We start from the raw sequence: 25,121 nt of genomic DNA on the forward strand, positions 1-25,121 counted from the left end.
AGGAGCAGGAGAGGCGAGCGTGGGCATTACGACACAACTTTGCCCTTATTGGCTTAAGATTTTAGTTACATACATGACGTTTGTATATCTGCTATTTCTCCCGAGAAGCAGGTAAAGCGGTGGTAACTGCTTTTCAATTAATTTACTTGGTAAAATTAAATTTAAATAAATGATATGAATACTGTAATAGTACTCGTGAACTTTGTTTGTTTGTTGTTAGTTACTGTAATGTTGCGCTGCTTTATTTGTTTAATCGTCTTGTCTGTGAAGACATTCAAGTTAATCAAATAAGAACTGCACTGTACACTGTACATGACCATAAAAACTTTGAATCCTTGAAATAAATGTTTTTGATCTTTTCCTTGGCAGTTATCTTTTTACACAGGGCCTCTATGTACACAATAGTTATTTTTTTCACGACTAACAGTATGGATCAGGAGTTGGTTATTGTAAAAGAAGTAATGTGCATGCAGGTGATATTTGTATAGATTTATGTTCACCTCTAGGTGATAAGTTTGATAGTCATTTCTTTTACCGTTTGGTCTCTCGGTTGAACATAATAGTGGCGCGAGCAGCTCCACTTGGTTTTTTAAAAATACTCAGCCATGAACTTCTGGTGAACTCAGGTGAATCCCTTCCTTCAGTAGTAAACCTTGGTATTTTCAGCCGTTTACACATTGTCTCACTAAAAGGTTGATAATATATTTGTCCTTTTACATAATGATGAAATATACGCTAATAAAAGTGAATATTCATAGATTCATGACTAACATAAAGTAGCTAACAGAAACTTAGACTAACAAAAGGTGCAAATACATACTCAGTTGGTTCCATTGTGTTGATTACATTACAATGTTTACATTGTAATGATTATATCATGGATATTTGGCATACTTTTTATAAAATCATAATTCTTATATTCTACGTTAGATAGTGCTAAATAATATTCCATAGATGGATGGACTTTATTAATCCCTGTGGGGAAATTGTTTTTTATGTCTCCCTCAACTTACTCTTTGTGGAGTAAATTGTCCGCGAAGTGCAGCTGCCTGTTGGGGCGCCCAGGGAGCTGGGGGTTAAGGGCCTTGCTCAAGGACCCACAGACGTGCTGTGGCTGGGTTAGTTTCAACTGGTGACCTTCTCATTACAGGCACAAGGACTGACCCCTGCCCCCCAACTGTGTATGAGTAGCATTTATGCTGTTTCTTGAGTGTGAGCTAGTACATAAACCAGCTAGTGTTCACCACTGCAAAAATACTCTAGCTTTCATACACATTTTTTTATTTTCTTACATTGTCCGTTTTTGTTCATAGTCTGTAATATTCTGAATAACGACAATGTAGAGGAAAAACAGATTAAATTCTCCTTGTTTGTAATTTCCCCATGTAATCCACTGCCTTGTGGTAAGAGGTGGAAAAGTCGGACGCGTTGAATGATGAGGATACGATATTGAGTTTAGTTCTTGAGTGGATTTATTCATATGATATATTAACGCACAGTACTTTGAACTGGTTTGTTTGGCTCGAAAGGGTCGATATGCAGACACCATCACACACGGCAAATACGGTCAATTTACAACCATTCTGTTTGGTGGTCAGATTTAAGGAATGTCACATTAGTAAATTCACGTTCTACATGAACATCTGAAATTGCCAGAGACAAAATCGGCAGTACAGGCAGACCAATGTCTTTGAAACTCCTTTTTCCTTCAGCACCCTCATACTGCAAAACCTCAGTCCAAAATTCTCCATGTTGGTCTTCTCTTTGAAACTGCAACAGGAGAGCTCTCTCCACTGGTTTTATAATTCACGAAGGGAACAGGAAAGGCCCTCTTTTGGTAGGCTGCCTACTGCAGGCTCTCTTACCCGGGGATGAGGCATCTCCAGCTTACTCAAGTGACTCTGGAAATTGCATATGATACTGTGTCTGGAAGCAGTCCATGCTGCGCTTAGGAATGACGTCTGTTTTGGTGTAGAATTGAATGTGGAATTTACTGTAAATACCTAGCAAAAAAAAAAAGCTGCCAGAAAGGTATTGCAAAATTGCTGTTAATCACTGTAAAACCCCCAGCTCCATGGGGTGTCCCTACAGGTGGCTGCCCTTTGCTGCCAGGTTTGCTGTTACCTTTGTCTGTGCCCGTGTGTCAAGTAGAGCAAGATGGGGTAGGTGAAAAGAGAATTTCCCCAAGGGGAGTAACAAAGCATCTTCATTTCATTTAGAAAATAATTACAAAATGTCTTTTACAGGTTTTGTCCTATGTAAATTACAGCAATTGTCTTTTTTAAACAGAAAAATAACAATTAACTGTAATCTAGTTTAAAATATTATCTTGTATTCTATTCAAAATATAGAAGTTACCTAGCAACTGGAATTGGCAATAAATGCTATTAATACTCCACAATACTGAATGTTGTTGTAGAATGCTTTCCAAGTTAATTTTTGTATTTTACATTTGCAGCTATGCAATCTATGCATATTGTTAAGTGGTTTAAATGAGACTAAGACGAAAATGACAGCCTGAGACAGAGACCCACACAGAGCAAACTCACATTAACTGGAATGACATTAACTTGAAAATTTCAGGATAATCTTAAGAACATAAGAACATAAGAACTATACAAACGAGAGGAGGCCATTCGGCCCATCAAGCTCGCTTGGGGAGAACTAAACTAATAGCTCAGAGTTGTTAAAATCTTATCTAGCTCTGATTTAAAGGAACCCAAGGATTCAGCTTGCACTACATTATCAGGAAGGCTATTCCATACTCTGACTACACGCTGTGTAAAGAAGTGCTTCCTTAAATCCAGCTTGAAATGTTCTCCCGCTAATTTCCACCTATGGCCACGAGTTCGTGTATTTAAACTAATGCTGAAGTAACTGTTTGGTTGAACAGCATCCAAACCTGTTAGAATCTTATATACCTGGATCATGTCCCCCCTCAGTCTCCTTTGCTTGAGACTGAACAGATTTAGCTCAAGTAACCGTTCCTCGTATGACATTCCTCTAAGACCAGGAATCATTTTTGTGGCCCTACGCTGCACCTTTTCTAAGGCCACAATGTCCTTTTTAAGATATGGTGACCAAACCTGCGCACAATATTCTAGGTGAGGTCTCACCAAGGAATTGTATAATCTTAGCATTACCTCCCTTGACTTAAACTCCACACACCTGGAGATATACCCCAACATCCTATTGGCCTTTTTTATTGCTTCCTCACACTGGCGAGAATGGGACATGGAAGCATCAACATACACACCAAGGTCTTTCTCATGATCAGCTACCTTTATTTCAGTGACACCCATGAAATACCTGTACTTTATATTTCTGCTCCCTAGATGGAGTACCTTATATTTATCGACGTTAAATTTCATCTGCCAGGTATCGGCCCAGTCACTAATTAAATCAAGATCCCGCTGTAGCTGCTGAGCCACTAATTCAGTATCTGCTACACCACCCACCTTGGTGTCATCTGCAAATTTCACCAGTTTACTGTATATATTGGTATCCATATCATTTATGTAAATTAGGAACAATAGTGGTCCTAAAATCGAACCCTGCGGTACCCCACTATGAACGCAAGCCCACTGTGAGTTGAAGGACATTGCCAGTGACCTGCTGGACCCCAGGCAGAACAGGCCTCACCATGCGACAGCCCTTCAGAGACTGGTCCTCCTGCGCATGGACTGGGGCATGATGCATCAGTTTAAACAGGAGCCTGGTAAATCCTGCGAGTGCTACACCAAGCGACTGATGGCAGCATTCTCCAACTACAGTGGGATGGACTCCACAACGGACCGAGAGTGTATGTGATGTAAAATACACTAAGATAGGTAAAAACTCTTTTGTGGACTAAGTAAAACAAACATTTTATGTTCTAGTTTTCTTAAAACTACTGAAACAAATAATTGGCTACACTGCAGTTCCGCTGTTTTGTTTGGCACCCCTGCATGTCGTGCATTGTGTGGAAAAAACCTGAAGGCTGAGGAATGTTACGTAACACAGCTAGAATGTAAAAACTCTCTCTGGTGTAATTCACTGCATAAAACCAATGGTGTTAAGTGTGATGTCTTCTTCATAACACTCCCTGATGTTTGTGTCCGTGACCATGAGATAGGGTGGGCTGCTTTTCTTCCTTCCTTTGACTAGTATTCCTCCTAAATTGTTCATCTGTATTTGCTGCATTGGTACTTGATGTGCGTGTGCCTTGTGTCACGATCGCCATTTAACGGGAGCGGCGGACGGGCAGGAAACAGGCAAGGCAGGCAGGATACGGGGATTTATTAGGAACACGGGGTGCAGGAAACATCTCACGCAGACGGACTTCAATGACGGACACTGAACTCTAGTAAGACATGAACTCAAATAGACAGGACTGATTGAAAATAATCGGACACAGCTGGGTACGATCAGGGAAGCACACGTGGATAATCAGGGGGCGTGGCACACACGGTGGTCAGACTGTCCGGGACCTCCTCGGGGACTAGGGCAGGAAAGTCTGGAGCTGGGTCAGGGACAGGAGTGGGGCCAGGAACAAGAGCCCCAGGGGGCACAGTCATTTGAGGCGGAGGGAGCGCCTCGGGCGTGGGCTCTGGGGCCGCAGGGGGCAGCGGAGGCGGCTGCTCAGGAGCTACGGGCAAAGCAGGCGGCGGCTGCTCGGGCTCTGGGGCCGCAGGGGGCAGCGGAGGCGGCTGCTCGGGCTGCGCAGGAGCTATGGGCGACGAAGGCAACTGCTCAGACGCTGTAGCAGGAACCCAGGACTTTATGCTCAGCCCACTGCTGTTAACTCCGATGACTCACAACTGAGCAGCAATGCACATTTCGAATTCCATCATCAACATCAGGCAGATGACAAGACTGTTGTGGGTCTCATCAATAAAAACGGTGACTCAGCATACAAAGAGGAAGTGTGATGACTATCGGACTGCTGCAGAGCCAACAACCTGTCTCTGAATGTTGACCAAAGAGATGGTTGTTGACGTTAGAAGAACACAAAACACAGAGTGACCACTCTCTGCTGCACATCGATGGCTCATCTGTGGAGATCGTAGAGAGTACCAGATTCCTTGTTGTCCATCTGGCGGAGAATCTCACCAGGTCCTTCAACATCAGCTCCATAGTAAGGAAAGCACAGCAGCACCTCTACTCTCCACGGAAGCTCAGAAAAGCCCATCTCCCATTCTCACACTCTATTGGGGAACTGTTGAAAGCACCCTGAGCAGCTGCATCACGGTCTGCTTTGAGAACTGTGTCGCCTCAGATCACAAGTCCCTACAACAGATAGTGATGACAGGTGAGAAAATCATTGGGAGTATCGTGTTAGAGAAATATGTACTTTTTTTATCATCATTTTGCTAGACGCTTAGAAACAACACCCTGCCGCAGCTTGATCTTAATTGAGCAATAACACGTCTCAAGAACTGTCGCTTGAATATTTCCACCCCATATATGGTGACAAACAATGTTCAATGTCAGTTGCATATCCTGTTTGTGTACCTCAATAAAAGACACTGCGAGGGGAGTTACTCTTTCGAAGTTGGCTGAGTTCGACTGAGAGGCTGACACCTCGAGGTCAGGACCGGGCTTCCCTTTGTAAGGAAAAGTGGTAAAAATGTCCCAAGGTTCTTGGTTGATCATTTGAATGCAGACAATGTTAGGAATTTATGATCATGGGGGAAGCCAGGGAGAGAATGGGGGTTCCAGTTGGCACCACTATGGTGATAAGGATAAGATAAGGTGATAAGAATTGAATTACAATGATCATAAAAGTCTCCACCCTGTTCTGTCCCGTCCCTGTCTCAGGATCCTCACACTCCAGGGGGTCACTCTTTATATGTAAATTCACTCACAACACCTACACACAACACCTTGGTGGGGAGGGCCTTTTTGGGTATAAAGGGGGGTGAAGAACTGTCTTCAATTTGTATCTGAGCTGCCTTTCAGTACCCGGTGTGTCTCTACACTGTATTACATTGTATTATTTTTGCTGTTCAATAAACCATCATTTTGCTGAAACTGCGGAGACTCTGCAAGTGGATTCCCTACACCTTGCAGCAAGTAAAACGTCATCACAGCTGTCTGTGTTGTTCTGTGTTCAGAGACTGGTTTGTTTCCAGCGCATCTTCAGAAGAAGATAACCCTAACATATCTCTCCCCTCCATCACAGATATTCACACCACACACTGCATCCGCAAAGCCACCACCATTGTGGATGACCCCACCCACCCCTCACATTATCGTTTCACCCTCCTGCCTTCTGGAAATAGGTCCCGGAGCATTCGGGCCTTCACAGCCAGACTCAAACAGCTTTATCCCCCATGCCGTCAGACTACTGAACTCTCAGGGACTAATCTGATACCACACACACATACACTCATTAACACACTTTATTATTTAACTACTATTTTTTATCTTATTGTCGCCATGTTTACAGTTACTTTTATTTATTTTTATTGCTACCTCATTGGACAACCAAACTGCGCCTTCTCAGTACTGGGTCTACTGTGCTGTTTGTGCTCGTTGGTGTCAGTTGTCCTCTCTTTTTGCACTGTCCTGCAATGTTTGCACAGTTTTTGCTCATTATGCACCATACAGTATGTTGCTAGGTTGGTATGTGTTAGTCTTCTGTTAATTTAAGTAGCACCTTGGTCCGAGGGAAACAGTTTCTTTTGTAACTGTACTATACTCAACTGTGTAAAGTTAAAAATAACATTAAAGACCTACTTGACTTTTACTGAACAGGTGCTAAAGTGAAATTACTTGCTTCTGGGAAAGAACTCCAGCTGAAATTCTGTACAACAATTATGGGAGACATATGGGAAGGACGCGGTGTCAGACCTGCCCCAGTGGGACGAATGTGGTTTTCCTAGTAACAGCAGCTTCAGTCCCAATCAGATAAGCCAGATGCGTCTGAAATTAGAGGAACGGGATCAGACTGGTTGCTCAGGGACTAATGTGGTAGAACTAAAACAGAGACAAATTGGACGGTGTTTCAATTGTGGGAAAATGAGACAAAGCAGGCAGAGGAGATGCGGGTGGCAAAGAAGCATGAGATAAGGAATGCAGAGAATGTGGATGAGGGTGAGACTCCTGTGAAAACTGTGTATTGAAAATTAGGGCCATAGTATTGTCATCCATCCTGTCAGGGTATGGAAATACACTGAGGGTAAATGGCCTAATGCAGGAAGTGTCTTAATCCTATAACATCCAGCTGATTCAGGCTGTGGGGGACAGTGTAGTACTGCACTCTTCTGGCTGGGACCTTGAATAAATGAATGAATGTTACATTTATACAGCCCTTTTCTAAGATACACAAAGAGCTTTACAGAAGCACTGGGGAGCCACTTCAACCCAAACGTGAGGCAGCAGGAGAGGGGGCCCAGGCAGAGAGAACAGCCAACAAGACGGGTGCTTCCACAGACAGGACGGGGGCCCCGGCAGACCAACGCTGACGACTCCTGGGACCAAGTCAACAGAGCAGCTGTCGTCATTGTGACTCACCCTCATACATCCATCCATTGTCTAAACCGCTTATGCTACTGGGTCGCGGGGGGTCCAGAGCCTATCCTGGCAGGATCTGTGCACGAGGCAGGGAACAACCCAGGACGGGGGGGCAGCTCATTGCAAGGCACATTCACACACCATTCACACACACATGCACTCCTACGGCCAATTTAGCAAGAGAGAACATGCAAACTCCCCACACATGTGACCCAGGCGGAGACTCGAACCTGAGTCCCAGTGGTGGGAGGTAACAGTGCTAATCACTGCACCACCAAGCAGCCCCACCCTCATACATGATTTCTGATTCTTGATTTTAATCCCCTTTTCTGTTTTTGGCAACATATAAAGTGCTGTGAATGTCACTGTCAGATTGTCATATCATCCTCCAGTTGTCCCTTGTCACCCTGGATGCACATTGAGTGTTTGCTAAATATTTTATCTTGTAGTGTTCCTGATTTTTTCCTGTGTTTTAATTTGCAATTCTCAAATTTCATGACTGGCATCCGTGGGGACGATTAATTAAACCTGTTAACTCTGCACTTCAATTTCAAACTGTTGGTAACATGTGTACATATTTTTGTCTGATCTTTTCACCACCAGGTGGCGATATAGCAACTCCAGAGTTATTGATGGCTAGAACAAAAAAAACACAGTAACACAGAGGTGTAGCTAAAAATTCTGGGCCCCTGACAGAATGTCACCTTGCGCCCTCTGTCGAATTTTACATTCTGTGAAAGAGATTTGTTGAGCCATCTTCCAATGTAATCCAATCCAGCTCTTTATTTGAAAAGCACTTTAAACAACCTTATGGACCAAAGTGCTGCACAAAGGAATAAATAAAAACATTCACACACTTAAAAACGAAGTAAAAGAAATTTAATAAAAACCAAAACATTCAATGTGAGTAAAAGGCCATTAATAAAAATTTAAAAAAATCAATTAATTAATAAAGAAAAGGCTAAGATTAAAATAAGATTTACTATTAAAATTAACATCTCACAATGTGTCAAAGGTGAAGGAGAAGAGATTAGAAGAGATTTAAAAACGGACAGAGGGGATTCCTCTCTAATGTGAAAAGGCAAGTCATTCCACATTTTAGGAGCTGCGACTGCAAAGGCTCGATCCCCTCTAAGCTCACGCTGAGTCTTAGGAACCGTCAGGAACAGCTGATCAGCTGACCTGAGAGAGCGGGTGGGGGTGTAAGGGTGAAGCAGCTCACAGAGGTCAGATGGAGCAAGACCACTGAGGGCTTTAAAAGCAAATAACAGAATTTTAAAATGAATCCTAAAATGTACGGGCAGCCAGTGGAGTGAGGCTAAAATGGGGGAGACATGCTCATATTTCCATGTGCGGCAGCATTTTGAACCTTCTGGAGGTGAACAATAGTGGAGCCTCTAACCCCAACATAGAGGGCGTTACAGTGGTCCAAACTAGTAGTGACAAAAGAGTGGATTACTGTCTCAAAGTGCTGCCTAGAAAGAATTGGCTTTATTTTGGCCAACTGCCTCAATTGTAAAAAGCTTGACTTGACAACTAACCTTATCTGAGTGTCAAACTTAAGGTTGGTGTCGACTTTAACCCCTAGGTGTGTGATGACTGGTTTACAATATTGTTCCAAGGAACCTAAAATTACAGTGGAGGTCAGAGGAGTGGAGTTACCAAAAACCAACACTTCTGTCCATTACCTCCCCACTTCCTTGTTAGTTACAATATTTGTTCTGCATTACTGTACTGCTTTGGAGCCTTTTGATATTAAGGTGAATAACACAGGTGAAAAATTAAGGTGAAAAAAGAGACAGATGCATTGACAGCAGTCGTGGCCACACTTTGGACTGGGAGTGTAAGAGCAAAGGAAACTGAATCCACTATGTTCTGTCCTGTAAATTTTTATTAAACACCACATGACACACATACGAGTCCTGTTTTAACTTTCAGGGCTGATGGTCTGCAGCCTGGCTTGTGTTCTACAGTGCAGCGCAGGTGCAGTCACTGTGCTGAGCCCGGCGTTATATTAATGACGCAGCCTTTCACACTGACCAGTGAGAAATAACCTTGAAAATGACTGTGCTCTTTGTGGTTCTCCTTTTTTCTTACCACCAAGCAAGAGACTAAACATATTTTCTACTTATCAGTTATCAGAAATCAGAAATGTCATGCAGTAATCAGAGGTTAGACAGCAAGAATGACTTTTGTATTTTTATCTTTTGTCAATCTTTTATCCAGCGACTACTAATTCTCATCGGGGTCTGGAGAGGGTGGGACCTGTCCCAGGAAGCACAGAGCACAGGCCTGCATGGGATGCCATTCCACACAAGCAAAAACAATTAAGATGGTCAGATTTGCCTCACTGTGTGATTTTGACTGAAAGATGAACTAAGCACAGTCTTGTGTGTATAAAAATGCGTAGATTCATTTAACTTTAACAATGAGATTCAGCAACATGACCTTATAGTGTTAATGATCGGTATCTTACTGGTATTAACTGAATTATGCAAAATTCTACATTATTCTATATTATTGCACCCAAATTGTTCATACTGACTAAATGTAATTACTGACATCCTGGACATACTGCTTTTTAGGTTTGAATTTAAAATGTTAGTAGACAAATTCATGCTGTCAATAACATCTCACTTGCTCACCCACTTTTAGATAAAAATACCCTTTGTGGTTTTTCTAGTGAAGCAGTGGGCCTGAGCTGAGGACCTGATGGTTGTGTGGTTTTCGCTCACTGAGAAGAGAGACACAAACACCCTGCTCTCAGTCGGTCAGTCTTCCTGTAAAATGCAGAGGTGAGACTGCTAGTGGAAAATTACTGACTGCAGCGTCAACAACACATATAAACAGCAGCACAAACAAAATGTTCCACAAATGCAGGACATCTGTATGCTTACAGCACACATCAGACACGCTGACCCTCAGCACTGAGCTCCTCCAGGCTCTGTGCTCTCCCTCTTCTCTTCAATTTCTACACAAATCACTGCTGCTCCAGTGAAGATCCTGAATTTTGCAGGTGATACTACTGTGTTTGCCATCATAACTGAAGGTGATGAGTCTGCCTACAGACTGGAAGTCATACAGCTGACCATCCAGTTCTGAACTCACATTATCCCAAATGTCCACATGCTTAGACTCCTCTCATCATCAGGGAGGAGCGTCCCTTGGCACTGTAGAGTAGATGGATGAGAGCAGGCTGATAACAAGGCTGTCATCAATTTTATGTGACACCTCTCACCCCCCCAGCAGACTATGGAGGCCCGTAAGGGCAGCTCCTTCAGTAAGAGACTCAGACACCCGGCGTGTGACAGAACGGTACCGCAGGTCATTGGGCCCCACAGCAGTCAGGCTTTATAATCTGCACTCTGCTCATTGAACTTTTCCCCTGTTCACTGTCTTCTGATACAGTTTCTATCTGCTGCTGATCTGCAATATTGTTCCTCCTTATTCACTGATGTGCAGTGTTGCATTGAGCCAGTGCATTATGCCCTGTGTGGCAGCTTCCTTTGGGAGGCTAATATCTGGCACATGAGCAATAATGTTACATGCAATAGGATTGTGTATAAGTTAAGGATTGTGTATAAGTTAATTTTAATATTCCTATAATATTCCTCTGTATGTAATATATTCTTATTTTTTGTTTCTATTATTACCCTATATTTATATATACATCCATTTCTTTTACATTCATAATGATGTTGTTTGTTGTTTTGTGCCCCACTGCTCTTGTAACAAGCCTCAGTCTTGACTCTCCCTTTTAAGGTCTTGGCCTTAAATCACACTCGATATAGGTGGTGTCGTCCCCATCACCCTGACCAGGATACATGCTGTAAGATTAATGGATGGTGTTTATCTGTGTGATGAAAAAGAATGTGAATAAAACAAAAATGTACCATTATAAATGGGAGCCCTAGGATGTGTGGTGGTTAGAGATGTGGACTGATGAGAATTTTGCTTTTCTAAAGTTCTGTTGTGAAAACTGTACATTCCGTTCCATGTACAGTAGTGATATGTAGCAATCATGTGCTCCAGTCAAATGTCCAGCTGCATGAATAATAATGGTGGCTTGTTTGGATAAAATAACTTAGGCTGAATACTTGAAAGCGTGACCTGGGTGAGGTAGAGAGGAAACAGGGTCTTACAAGAAGCAGATATTGTTCTGTCTGTGTGGTTTTTACTCTTTGCAAAGTGAGTCCAGCACAGTGCAGTCAGTGGGTCAGTCTTCCTGAGCTGCATCTAACCAGTGGAAACATCTGCAGCACTGCAGAGAAGCACTCAGCAGACAAACAAACCCAAACAGCTTACAGCTGTATGTCACTTTTGGACAGAGGTGGACAAAGTACACAACTTCACTACTTGAGTTAAGTATAGATACTCCTCGTCAAATAATACTCAAAGTTTTTCAGTTAATTTTTTACTTCAGTTAAAGTACTGGAGTATTTGCATCTAAAAATACTTAAGTATTCAAAAGTACATTATGTTTTAAATGCAAGACATTTTTCAGAACCTAATGACTCCTGAACACCCCACTGAATACACTGACTGGCTTGTACATCTTGTAGAATAAAAAGCTTGTGGAATATGATACAATGACTATAGAAACACAACTGACATAACAAAAGTACAGCCATTGTCATTTTCATCTTATTTAACACCCCCCACCCCACTCACACAAAAGAGCATGGTAGTGTTCTTACAGAGCCGTAACAGTGTGTGTGTGTGCATGTGTGCATGTGTGTTTGTGTGTGTGTGTGTCTATGTGTGTGTGTGTTTGTGTGTCTGTGTATGTTTGTGTGTGTGTCTATGTGTGTGTATGTTTGTGAGCCAAGTAACAAGACAGGGAGCAAGAAACAAAACTCCTCTTTCTTAATTATCCACATCGTTATTAACGACACAGGTATATATACAGGTACATATACAGGTACATGTATATACTCAAAAATACATCCAGAACACACAATTAAATGAAAAACGTAATTTAAGAACACTTGAAATTTTCATTCAGTTTCTTTCATCTGTTTAATATAATCGATCAGTCCCTGTGCGTTTGCCCCAAACCATTCAGCATGGTACACAAGGGAGACAAGTAAGCATGTGTGACATCAAAGAACTGATTGCAGCAACTCAGCCTTTCCACAACATTAAAGCCGCTTATTCCCCCCCATGCCATGAAGAAATAATCTCTGTGGCTCCCCTCTCCCCCTCCCTCAGCCCCCAGTCTGGCTTGAACATTTGCACTTCCAGTAAAAATGCGCCCCAAACACACTGACACCAAACTCAGCACCGGTGCTCCGTAAAATCCCGTGATTCAGTCTCAGAAGCACTGGCTCCCCTGCCCTCCTCTGAACATTATTAAAGCTACACCCTGAACACTCTGTGTGACTGACATGAATGAGAAGCATCTTTATTCATAATCTCTGTAGCGGAGGTCAGAATACAGAGTGTCATTATTCCCGTCTTTCTTCTGTCTCCTGGGTTTTGGCTTCTTAAGGTTCAGGGCAGCGTAATTCAGTGTGTCCTCGTCATGGCACTGTGGAGACAAAGATGGCAGAATTGGATGGATCAAATCGGTTTGCTATTACCTATTTTCACAAATAGCACTTAAAATGCTGATCCCAGGATGGAAATCAGTCTGAGGTTCATTTGTTTTACTGACGATTTGTAATTTGAAATATTTATTACATACTTGCTTGCGTGACCATTCCACTTTTGATATATCACTGTTCTTTTCATCTGTTTAAAATATATAACACATCAATATATTATTTAATTTCGCACGGTATCATACCGTGGTCAGATAACATTCCAAATTTTCAAGCAATCAACATCCTTTTTGTCTCAAAAATGAAAGTAAAAATGACTTCTGTCAATTTAAGTGTGCATGTTTGGATACGTGTCATTTGTTCTCATATATCATATATAATAAAATTGCTATAAAGGAGATCTTGGTAATAAAAGTTATTGATATGCAACTTATTGCAACATGTATATTTCAATAGATTTTGCAAAATATGAAAGATATAATACAAAAATGTAAATCTTACAGTACAAAAAGGTTTATATAAATAAGGTGAGATTTAATAATGGATTTTAAAACTGTATTACCTGCAAGAGTGGTTTTAATATGAAAATGTTATCTATCATAAAACAATTTTATATTTCTATAATTTGTTAAAATCTACATTTTGTCCTTCTGAGTGCATAAAGCCGGGCAGCGTACCTGCACAGTGTGTACAGGTCAGTTTACATCTTATACAAATGAGAGCAACGTTCAGAATAATGCTGCAAGATAAAACTATCAGCAAGCCAGAGTGAAGAGGATCCAGCAGCTTCTGAAAGCCTGTAACAAAGAGATAGATTTCAGCATAATGATATAGAGACACATTTCCCATTTGCTTACATTACATTAGTTAAAGATCAAATCGATAACACATTACAGCAGTTGTTTTGTAAATAGTCCATTTTTAACATGAACTTCTAGTATTTTGCATTTTAACAATTTATATTAATATTTGAAATAATTATTAAATTAGGCTCCGGACCCCCCGCGACCCAATAGGATAAGCGGTTTGGAAAATGGATGGATGGATGGATATTAATATTTGAAATAATTATTAAATTAGGCTCCGGACCCCCCGCGACCCAATAGGATAAGCGGTTTGGAAAATGGATGGATGGATGGATAATTATTAAATTAACATCTGTGTAATTTAATTTAAGCACTTAAATTAGAAAATTCATTACATTAAAAAAAGAAATAAATGTCTTAATAGCAGAATAAGCTAAATAAAACTTTGAAGCAGATATACTCTCCACACTGGGTGCTACCATCTATATCCAGCTGTGTGCCGTTCCCAAACAGCATCTCCCCACACTGGGTGTTACCATCTATATCCAGCTATGTGCCGTTCCCAAACAGCATCTCCCCACACATGGCCACAGCGCAGTAGTAAGTCCCAGCATCGGAGAGGCTGAGGTTCCCCTTGGGGAGGCTGTAGACGCAGCTCCGTGTAGGAGATCCAGCCTCAGGGCTCTTCTCACACTCATCACTGCTGTTTCCATGGCTGTAAATGACTCCAGGAAGGGATTCTCCTGATCCATGTCTGAACCAGTAAACACTGTGTTCTCCTGCACAGCTCCCAGTCTCTATCGTACACTGCAGGCTCACAGAGTCTCCTGGCTGCAATGTGTCAGACACAGGCTGCTGTACCACAGTCCTGCTGTTGGAGTCTTTACCTGAAAAGCAAAATAGTCATGATGACAGCCCTTTGAGAATAACAATGGAAAATACAGATCCTCAAAAATTGTTCTTACAGATTTTTGGGAACTGAATCGATGTTCTTCTAGCCATCCAAGAAATCAGTAACTTCTTGGAGAACAGCTGACATTCTTCTCTCTTTTTATTGTATTACTGCTTATTAGTATATATCAGGTAACACTATACATTAACTGCACCTACATAATACCTAAATAAAAATTATATGATAATAACAAACATTATAATCATATAATGTCTTGTATTAATGTATGAAGGTAGATGAATATAATTAATTTCAATTCAAAGAAATGAAGTGTGTAAAGTGTACTTTATATTTTCATGATTTTCGTGACTTTACATTTGGTTTATGTTGCCCCTTTTCCACAGGAAGGTATTTATTGTTTTTGCATATTTAGCTCTTGATGTGTTTTGGTATTTTTGAGCATTTTGCTGTAGTACCTGCATAATTTAATTCAAGAGCCGAAGAGCTGTTTGCCCATTACTAGTTTGTCTATCTTTTAACATTAAAGAAAAAGTATACATAGTAAAAGGAATTACTTGGTTTCGTAGTTCCTCCTATTTATTTTCTTATGCACACAAAAGTAAGTTTTTCCGTTCAACCATAGCACTACAGCGAAAAGCAAAACGTCATGGCAAATACAATTATGCTTTATTCCAATACACATTGCTAATTTTTCATTATTATTACATTTATTCAGCATAATATCTTCAAAGGTTTCATGATTTAATTTGCAATCTTCTGGCCTGAAATCTTTTCCTGCTACACTGAAGACTCTCTCAGCGTGTGCAGAGAAAGCTGCAGCCAAAGGGTTGGCATCCTCTGATAAACATGGTTGGTTCAGGTATCGGTGACATTATGTGAACCTTTCATGGCAGGAATAGGGACTAGTTTGACTTTTGATGCAGGAAAAGTGTTTGGGACGTTTCTTAGGTTAGAAACTGCCGTCACTGCAGCCAACACTGACTTTTAAGGAGAGACACTCAGCTCTTCCTATGAGCAGATCCACCATGGTGCACAAAATGACAGTATAATTATTATTTTAGGTGACACTTCAAATGTTGCATTATTTCATTCTTTACAAAACGACATTTTTATAACAATGATGTATAACAATGTTAATGTGTTTATGTATAATTCATATTTAAATTAAAGTTCATATTTTAGTTAAAAGCTACACCTACAGTACGTATATGAACTTGAATTTGAATCCAAACCCTTTTTCGTTCTTCTTCTTTAAATTCAAATATAAATTTCAATGCCACAACCTGTTTTCAACCACAATTCAAATGTAATTCAGATTAACAAAATGAACTGAAATTCAAGTTCATATATGTATTCAAAATCCTGAATTTTAGGATACGTATTTGAGAATTTCATTCTCAAATCAGTTCTGAATGGTGCACATCCCTAGTTCATATGTTAAATCATGCATTTTTTTTTTCAGAGTGAATACACACTGACTGCTCAGATAAATAACGTCAAAAATAATTTTCTTTTGTTGCTTAAGATTTTTGCACAGTCCTATACTGTATATAACAACTCAAACATTTTTTTATGTTATTTGTTTTAAAGAGGCTGCAATGTGTAACATTAACATCTGTATAAAGAGAAGGTTAGGCTTTTGGCTGACAGCAAGCAAAATGCAACAAATTGTATAATAATAATAATAATAATAATAATGAATGATTTTTGTTTGATGTTTAGAAAAACATTTATGGAACAAAGCAGACAATAAGGTATCTTTGCTAATTTTATATTGACAAACAACTAAACTGTCAAAATTATTTTGCAGGGAATAATCTTACTGACATTATAATAAAGCAAATATGAAAATAGTTGGAATCTCATTTACCTGTGATTATGACAAAGGTTCCATTCCCGAAGGTGACCTCATGAAGAAACACAGCAGCACAATAATACACTGCAGAATCTGACGGCTCCACGTTAGAAATAGTGAGGTTAAAACTCCCCTCTGCATTCAGTAAGGAGTAACGTTTTATGCTTTTATATTCCTTGTAAAATTCACCAGGTACGTAGAGAAGTGCTTTCGCCATGGGCTGGGGCTTCCGACCAACAGCTTGCTTAAACAAAGTAACAAAAGTTGTTTCTCCTTGACAGAAGCATGTCAGGGTCACACTGTCTCCAAGCTGAACCCTCATCAGGTGACTGGGCTGAACAACATCTGTAGTCAGTGCAGTGTCTGCAAAAACAGAAAAACAAAAAAAATCATAATCAAATAAGACATATAATAGTAATCTAAATAACTATTAACTATGATGCAGATTAAATGGCCAAATTCCACTGATCACATCATACAGATAAATGAAAATATTAAAATCCCAAAATAATTTATATTATAGGGCCTTACTAATGAAAATGAGAAGACCAAAGAGTCTGAACATTTTTGTGCTTCCACTGTTTAGAATAAACTGCTCTGCTGCTAAGTGAGAGATCATGGTCGTGGTCGGGATGAAAGGGCAGGAAACAGAGAGGAAACAGAGAGACACACATCAGGCTGATCTGATTGGCTGTTCACATGGGAACTTAAGTAACAGTGAAAAAGCATTTTAATGTGCACTTACATGACGTTTATTAATTTACTCCTTAACATCCAGTTAAAATGAGAACAATTAGATAAACAGGAGCAGATACTGAGCATATAAAGTTCTTTGTACAGAGTGCTGAGATACTGTGGGAGAGCATTTGCTAATCATCTCTCTCAGACAAGCTCAGCACAGTATGAGTCTGTTATCTATCTGATATTAGACAGTCTCTCATACAGTAATAATAATTGATACTTTATTGGTCCCTGTGGAGAAATTGTCTTAACTTCTCTCTCAACTTGCTCTCTTTTTTTTAGAGTAAACAGAGTAAGTTGTCTGCGAAGGGCAGCCACCCATAGTGATGCCCAGTGAGCTGGGGGTTAAGGGCCTCGCTCAAGGACGCAGAGATGTGCTGTGGCTGGGTTTGAACCAGCGACCATCTTATTACAAGCACACAGGCATTAGATCTTCTAATCACACTTAAAAGGCAGATTAAATGTTCTTTCCACCATGCAAACAGAATGTAAATTGTAGCTTTACTGCTTAGATTTACATTCACACATTTGCATTTAAAACAAGCATTTTAAGTGATGTACATGAGAGTAAATGGTGAATCAGTTTATTTGCCACTCTACACATTACATTGGCGCCCATTATAAGTAACTGTACAGTGACATTGCAGTTCCTCAGTTGCTTTGATGCATTTCTGGAATCACCCTTAACATCTGCAAAACTGTAAGTGCATTTCCCAAAACAATTCGTGCAAACAGCACCACACAGATGGACTGTCTACAAAAAAAGTCATAGAGGCCACCAGCAGCCCGAATACCACACCGTAAGGCCGTATGTTAGGATGCTCTCTATGGCAGAGTGGTAGGAGGCCACCAGCAGCCCGCATACCAGACCGTAAGGCAGCATGTTAGGATGCTCTCTATGGCAGAGCAGTTGAAGGTCCCGATCAAGAAATCCGACAAGTTTCCCCAATAAGCCAGTAACCCCGCTTCATAGAACAGGCCACAGGACTGGTTTTGGTGAGATAGTCCGAGTAGTAGGTAGAAATCAGGATGGAGACTGAGTGTGGGTCTAACAGGTGAGCAGATGTAGGACAGAATGTAGAGCCCTCTGGTGGAGTGCCTGTGCATGACTGAATGTATGGTTTGGGTCTGATGGTCTGAATAGTTGGTAGAAATAGGCACCTTCCTACCTGATGTGGTAGGTCTAGATAAGGGGTCACCAACATGGTGCCCCAAGGATGCCCCCAATGACCACATGAGTTGCCCGTGGACCTGTTCTATAAAATAGCACAACTCACCAGCGAACATCATCTAAAATTTTATTTTGTCCTGTTTCTAATCTATCACATTTGCATTTATATAGATTTGAAATTGAATATAAAAAAGCATTTAAAACATGTTTATCATGCATGAAGTTTAGACATGTTTAGGAGGGCGTTTAAAACTGATATCAAACTTCGTATGGCTCAGTACCCGTGAAGTAGCTCTCCGTTTTAAAAAGGTTGGTGACCCCTGGTCTAGATCTTGCAAGTTTGTTTGTACTGGCTGTGTGAACATACTGTAGCACTGTTAAGAATATGCAACACAGCCTGAGTTGGGGATCTGCTGTATGCATCAGTAATATAATGCTTTGTCCTTTTCTAGGCTGTTCATTAAGACATAAAGCCTGAAAGTTTTCTGAATGGCATTAATGAAATTGAGCACTGCCCCCACCTGCTGGCCAATTTATTAAAACATTGAAATCGCTGTCTGCACAGGCTGACGTGTCATTTAAGTCTGATAATTTTCTATGAGTCAAACGGCAAGAAAATGACAAGAAGTTAAAAACATGGAGTTAGATGAAGGAGAAAAGATTACAAATTTGAAGATTATGAAATCAGGACATGTCAGCTAAGTCAGCCAAGGTGGGTCTTAAACATATGGACGGAAGTATGAGCGCTAAACTTAAACGGGTTCACTTGTAACCGCTGCCACCAAATTTCGTTAAATTGCTGGGGAGGTCCAGATACATGAGACAGGAATAGAAGGATTATTCTTTATTAATATACAGACGAGGGTTACAACCCTCCCTAGGGCAATAGAAGGGGATACCTGCCACGGGACATTCTAAAACGCTTAATGTGAAAATGCGTAACGCAACTTAATGTATTAAAACAGTCACCACAAATCACCAAATTTCTCGCGAATGTATCTGGCCATAAAGACTTACCTGACAAGAAATCAAAACCGAAATGCTAGGAATATGGACTTTAAGCCTTTTCTTTATGGGCGTCAATGGAGGGGAAAACGCTTGACGTAAGATGAAGTCCATATTCCTAGCATTTCGGTTTTGATTTCTTCCCTGGCATGGGTGACGGGTACACCACGTTCCCAAAGCCACGTTAGCCTCGAGCGAACTGCCCGGAGAAACCGCTCACACCAGCGCTGCAACCCGATCTCCTCCCCTTTTAAACACACATTTCTATGGCGTTAAATTAGTGCCAAAAGTCGTGCGCATAAAAACAGAAAATCCATGCTCTCTACGCGCTCGCGATTGCACAGCACTCACTCACTCGCTCGCCGTTAAATTAGGGCCAAAAGTCGAACCACGCGCGTGCGTGTGCTCGAGTGCTGAAAACCCATCCCCTCTACGCGCTCGCGTCTGCACAGCACTCGCTCGCTCGAATTTCCCGCTTCGTCTTACCGTATATAAAAGAATGGGCCAATGTACGGTAAATTGCATTGTGAATAAAATTTCTTAATACAACATCACAAAGCCAATTTAATAAATTCAAATCCTGGGAAGAACGCTCCTCAGATATTAGTTCTCGGGTTAGTGTTAGCAGACTATAGGCGAAACCACCTTAAGTGCTATCTGTTAATGTTTATTAAATTAGCATTAAAATGGAGAGGTTTATAATATCTTTTGTCCTTGTAGCTGCTAAATACACTCATTATTAAAGCCATAAAGTTGTCTGCCTACTACATTGGAATCTCCACTGAGTAAGTGTTTTTGATGGATTTTATTTAACTTTATTATACTCTGGTCCTTAGATCTAATGTCATACTTCTTCACTTATATTGTTTGTGAAAAGGTTTACCACGGTCAAACAGAGCAGCCACTACATCATCATACATGAACAAGCACCTCACAAAACAAAAACATTTCATTTTCATAATTAAAACTTTTGAATGGTAGGCCTAGTGTGTGGATCAGAGACAAGATCTTGACACCTCATTAACTATAATTTGTTCTGTGAACAGCTCAGATACCACCTTCTCGAAAGTCTTCTGCATAAAATAGAAATAGGATTCAGCGCGACTCCACTAAATTTGGATTACCTGGAGTTCCTTTGTCATCAGGAGCTGTATCTTCTGCAGGCCCTGTCTAATCACATTGAAGTACCTCCTGCTATCACCCTGGCTTTGCAAGAGCTCTTTGACCTTGTGAGGGCACATCTGGAACGTCCAGCCCCATGTGTCACACAGGAAGTCGCTGCCACCAATAGACGACCCAAGATTTTGATTGAAGAACAATGTTTGAAAGAAATGCTCCATACTCAACTTCCTGTGCCTTGCATAGCCACACTGATGGGTGTTTCAAGAAGAACAATCTTAAGAAGAATAAAAGAGTATGAGCTCTGTGTTAGGGAACTTGACAATTTGGTTTCTTCTGTCAAGAATGATCTACCAAATGCAGGCTACAGGATAGTCAATGCAGGCTGCAGTCAATGGGCTACAGGGTTCGGTGGAGAAGAGTTGCAGCCTCCATGCATAGGGTTGATTCCATGCGCATCATATAAAGGTTGTCAAGTCTTGGCTGTGTTGTACGCAGAATGTACCAGGGCCTTTGTCTCTAGTACACGTGGACACAAACCACAAGTTGATCCGGTTTGTATTACCAGCAAATTTATTTGGAGTAAACCCTGGGTGGATTGGTGTGAGGTGGTGGTGGGGCTTTGGAGAAGATTTCCTGCCGATCAACACTAGCAACTTATATCTATCTGTCATGGAGGTCTCGGGACTCACAGATATTCAGAGACATGTGGATAGTTTACCAGTGGTTTTCAGCAGGAAATAGTTATTACTACAAATTGTCACCCCCCCCCCCGCCCCCCACAGAAACTGGATCTGGCTATAGTGGGAAAATCTTTTTTTTTTTTTATTTGTGAGAACTTGAAAGCAAAACAAAACTTGGAAAAAATATATGCTCATTCACCAATTTTCTAATCTGGGGTCTAAAGTGGTCAGGCTTGCAAGTGTATTTGGTTATTTGTCTATCCTAGCCTGTTGCAGTGTATATTTCCTGTATATTTTGCATGTAAAAAATGTTGTTTGTTATGTCAGTGCTTAATATTATCATGTAGTCTTCATGAACTTTCTTCATCTTGGCCAGGGACTGCATTTGAAAAGTAGCCACTTGACTAAAATTGGCACATTTTCAGAAATGCCAGCAACAATACTGATAATGAACACCCCTCTAACTGACTCTCAGTTGGTTTAGAAAAAAGACTTTTAAGAGAAAAGAAAGCCTTCCTTTGGTTTTGCATTTTTCTCTTTTTTGTTGGCTGTGCACAATATATTAGAAGAATACCTTACAATTATATTAGTTAAGAAATAACAGATTGCGTATATACAATATTAAGGTGATAACAACAACCCTCACTGTCTCTAGGTGCTGCTTCAGACAGGGCATTCTGCAGCAGGGACACCACCCGTCGTGCAGCATCCAGCAAATCTCCCTATCACAACAGCCCACATAACAGAATAACATTAGTGTATGATTCAGTAGGGCTAGTCCAGGTCTGGAAAGTAGTTGGGCCAGATTTTTAAACCAAGAAATTTAGCTGGGCCAGACATTTTCAGCGGCCCAGTAAGCAACAGGTAATGGCATTTTAAACAAACACAAATCAAGGTACATTATTTTAAAAAACTACAACTGAACAGAATCTGAGAGCAATATTTTTTTTCACTTCTGAAATGAGAAAAATATTTTGGTCGTATCTGACCTAGACGCATCCCAAAGAAAAAAAATGCCTATTAGATGGTAAACAGACATAAAGAAAAAGGGAAAAATCGTCTATAATCATCATCCGCTTATACTGTGGTGATCCATTTCACCCACACAGGCATGATCACCATTAGCGGTTTCCACATTATTGTCGAGGTGACTATTCACTTTACCTCTGCTTTCTCCGACATCTTCCTGATTCTGCCGCCAACAAGGGGCTCATAGGGTGGAGACTGAGGGTGTTAAACAGACCAATCTTTTGTCACTGAATGCAACAAATAATGTATTTATCTGTCAAAAGTCCAGCACCAGGAAAAGCAACAGAGTGACAGTAGAAACTGTAATAATAATGGAAGTGCGCCGCCCTACAGGGAAGGAGGAGTGATGGGAGTCCCGGTGGTGGCTAAGCGCGCGTGGGGAGAGGCGTCGTACTGTGAGGCTTCATGAACTTCCGATGGGGCAGTGCTGTCATACAGCGGGGAGCCTGAGAGGGGCACTGTGGCCGGGTGCGAGAGCCCTGGGTAATGAGTTGTAGAGCTGCGCAGTGTCACGATCGGGTACAAGCAGGCAGGCGATCGTGCGGGCAAGGCGTGCAAGGAGCAAGCGGACAGGCAAAAACGGGAGTTTAATTAGGAAGCGCGGACGGGGAAACATCTCACGCATACAAACATCAATGACAGACACTGGACTCAGGTAAGACACGGACTGAAATACACAGGACTGAGCAAATTAACTAGATACAGCTGGGTACAAATCGGGAGAAAACACGTGGGTAATCAGGGGGCGTGGCACACAGGAGGAGCGGACGAGCCGGGCATGACACGCAGGAACTGAGAGCCCAAGCTGTTGGACATTCCACTGGACTAGGAGACTGGGGTGAGTGAGGAGGAGCTCATTGACCACAAACTGGGATACTGGCTGTGTGTGAGCAATGGGGTGGAGATTAAGGAAAGACGTTAAATCAGCATGCAGTGTTGCCTGGAAACAACAACAAATATACTAGTGTCACTGTACTAAAACAATATCAAAATAATGCCTATTTTTTATTCATTTTACTTGTAGAGTGCAAAGTACAAAGGAAAACAAAGAGTAACTATGGCAAAATAAATCAAAGCATGTCCCAGAATGATGGGCCTGAATGGATCAGGACAGAAGAAGGCGAAAGTCCTGTTAACGAGGTGAGACGATGCAGACACAGGCCAGGATGTGGGTATAGGCGAGAACAAGAGGGAAGACGGGGGCCCGAGACTCAGCATGGGGACAGGTGGGGGAGGGGAGGCACGGGCTCACCTGGAGCTGCTCCCGGAGGTGCCGCTATGACTCATGGGTAACATGCCGGAATGGGACGGCACCTGTAGGCTGGACCAGTTGTCATGGGAGGGCAACATGGACAGACAGGTAGACGAGCTGTCTGAATAAGCAGCTGCAAGTATAAAACAATAAATGAAGCAGGTATGTGGTGGGCAGTGTTACAGCGTCCTTAATATGGTCAATACAGAAAAGGCATGTTATCATGTTATGTATATACTGCCTCCAGTTACTTAATGCCTAACTTTAATACATTGATTGATTTGTTCACTGCTGCAGCCTGTGTCAACTTTCCTTTCAGACAGATGTAAAGTCCATTCTGTTTTTGTTCTGTGTAGTTTTTTTTGAACAGCATATGGCTGAATTCTGTTAAACCTCAGACTGAAGAAAATTGTGTTAATTGAAAAGCAAATATCAAAAACTCAGTCTGCAGGAATGTTTTTCTAAATATTTCTGTGGACTTTTGGAAATTTCACGAAATTCCATTGCTCCATTACATAAACACTGAGTGAGATTTCATTCCCATTACTGCAACGTATGAAGAGGATTATGACTTATTACTTTAGGTTATCGGACTGAGTGAGTTTTGGAAATTTGCTCTTCGATAACTGAAGCAGTGCTGTGAATGCAGAGGTTATATGCGTCGCATATCAACAGAACTGTATGTTTATGTCTTGTCTTAATTATTTTGATTAAATGTCTAACTATTCCCAATATGTGTGAACATACTTGGCCAAATAAAGCTGATTCTGATTCAGTCAGAGGGTAATCGTCGGTGTGCTGTACTATCGTGGTGACCCACACAGAGAGCTTAGGACCATGATTTCAGTGTGTGCTTGTGTGAGGGGACAGGCAGGGCGGCGGCTCACTGGGTGATGCACTCCTGTGGGTATAGGGGCTGGGATAGGGGGCGGAGCAGTTACTCCTCAAGGAGGAGTAACAGTCACAGCCGTGGGGGGAGGAGAGGGAGAGGGTGCTCCCAAACTGGGGGTGTGGGTTTGATGAAGAGCAGAGAGACCCTGAGCCTGGGATGAACCAGCTGCCTACTGAAACGAAAGCGGATAAAGACAGAAACTAGAACCTCAAACTAAACAACACAAACAACAATATCAAGTTATATTCAATCATTAAACCGTTATATATTTAATCTAAACAATAGTAATAAATATCGTTCCGATTCAAAATATCATTTACGGGTGAATCTTATGACTTGCATTGGGAAACAGGAAACGGGCCAAGCTGCAGGGCCAGTTCAAAGGCATAGTGCGAGGCGCCCAGAAAGGGGGCGAGGTCTGGGCGGAGTCAGCTAAAGAAGAAAAAGGCCTGACCTTTTTCTGGATGCTGTGGACTGTGTTTGTGTGTGAGCTGCAGCTGCATGTTCCTTACATTTTTTTTATTAACACCAGCACCGTGAGGTTTGGCCTGGACTGGGTCCTGTCCTGCACGGTTGAAGACATGTTGACTGATGGTCAGCCCGTGTTCTGTTGGA

General features: G+C 41.4%; 1 long non-coding RNA gene across 1 annotated transcript; it reads right to left on the bottom strand.

Moving 5' to 3' along the window:
- Positions 1-12,728: 12,728 nt before the first annotated feature.
- Positions 12,729-14,253, bottom strand: LOC125715744 (uncharacterized). The gene is made up of 3 exons (XR_007384165.1): positions 13,718-14,253; positions 13,184-13,230; positions 12,729-13,027 (listed from the first exon to the last, which is right to left on the bottom strand). It is a non-coding gene; the product is annotated as an uncharacterized LOC125715744 (long non-coding RNA).
- Positions 14,254-25,121: the final 10,868 nt, after the last annotated feature.

The sequence above is a fragment of the Brienomyrus brachyistius genome, chromosome 2, assembly GCF_023856365.1.
Source record: "Brienomyrus brachyistius isolate T26 chromosome 2, BBRACH_0.4, whole genome shotgun sequence".
NCBI lineage: Eukaryota > Metazoa > Chordata > Actinopteri > Osteoglossiformes > Mormyridae > Brienomyrus > Brienomyrus brachyistius.